This window comes from Buceros rhinoceros, unplaced genomic scaffold, assembly GCF_000710305.1.
Source record: "Buceros rhinoceros silvestris isolate BGI_N320 unplaced genomic scaffold, ASM71030v1 scaffold15320, whole genome shotgun sequence".
Taxonomy (NCBI): domain Eukaryota; kingdom Metazoa; phylum Chordata; class Aves; order Bucerotiformes; family Bucerotidae; genus Buceros; species Buceros rhinoceros.
Window position 1 is genome coordinate 17,475 of NW_010391421.1, and position 1,679 is coordinate 19,153.

Below are 1,679 nucleotides of genomic sequence, written 5' to 3' on the forward strand. Positions count from 1 at the left end.
ATGCCGTTATTTGACCTAACTTGATTTTTGTTTGAGCATCTTAACCCTGTTACGTTTCATTTTGTCTCTAGAAGTTGACGAGTTTCTAGTTTAAATTCTTCTGTACTTTCCAACAACAGCAAGCTGTTCATGTGCAAGAGAGAAGCCTATCGCAAGACTGAAGAATAATTTGAATTTCATTCAGTGCTGTTCAAATTCAGAAATTGTGTGTGTGTGTATATATGTGGCTCACAAACTAAGAAACTTGACCTTCTTGTATGCAAGTTTCTGTCTTAGCTCAGGAGAATGGTTGATTCTGAAGACAAGAGTCTTAGAGGGAATAATTAAGAAGCTATCCAGAGGGACTTTATTTTTCTGTCACAGAAAGTCCAAAAACCAGAATCATCATGACCATGAACCGTCTTACTGGTTGGGTGTTTTTTTTTTCTTCTTCTTCAGATTTGGTTCTGTGTTATATTGTCATGATGATTAAATAGCTGTTTTCCCTGTTAAATCTGCATTGAAATAACCTGTCCTGTGAAACCATCCTTCACTTTGCATATGGTGTTGGTTTTGCTTGCCTATCCAACTGTTTATCTAGAAGATCTCTTCACGTATCTCCTGGAAGCAGGCTGATCCTATGAAGAGTATGGAATTGCCAATTAATAGTAGTGTTGCTGATACTTCTGGTGGGCCCTGTATTTCAAGTATTGAAGGTCTAATTGTCTGCATAAACAGGCTCAAAGTCAAAGACGTTCAAGACTTGCTTGTATAGCATAGTGCTGTATCCCTTCCAATGCTGAAGGAATGTTTCAGAGACTCTTTGCCTGGAGCTGTCTTTCTGATCCTCTCTTTCCAAGTCCTCGGAAAGTATTTTAATTATGTGCTTCTAAAGGATAAATGCTATTGCTTCCGTGTTATTTCATGGTGGAATATGTTTGTCTGATATACAGAATCTAAACATGCCTGGCTTGCTTGGTTCTGCAGTAATTTGGAAAACGGTTTAGCAGTGGGGCTGAAGGAGTATTTTGCAGAGACTCAGGTAATGAAAAGACAAACAGAAAATTATATTTAGGACTGTTCTCCTGGCCGTAGTGAATAATTAATAATGCTGGAGGTGATGTAAGCAGAGTTGTGCTACATTTGGGAAGAACATTCTGGTTGTGGTCTGCTCCTTGTTTTTTCCGGTTGTGTTGCAGCTGTTTGCTAGTTTTACCAGTTCTACTAGTGCTTATGTCCTGAAATAGCTCTGCTCTGTTCAGTGGGACTAGCTGTAAGCCTGGGTGTTTACAGGAGGGGGTTGTCTGAAGTCTGTGATAAATGCACACTGAAGTTGGAAGTGCTGCTTCAAATTCCCTTTTGTATAAGAAAATAATTCCTTACATGAGGAATGATGAGATCAGCACAGACCGATGTTGGGGTGGGTATTGGGAGAAACAGTGGAACCTCCCACTGCCTTCTGACTCTGCTTTCAGCTTAAGGTCAAAGATCTAGAAACTTTTGGTCTGTAAAGAAACAGACTCAGTTAGTGCTCCGTACAAAGATACGAGGATACCTGCTTTTTGATTGAAGTAGTGAATAATAGGAAAATTTTGAAGTGTCTTTTGAGTTTTGTTAGTACTTTATACTTAACATAAAGCTGAGTGAGCTGGCAGTAAGCGTGCCTTTCTCCTACCAAATCTAAAAGCCAGTCTAAGACG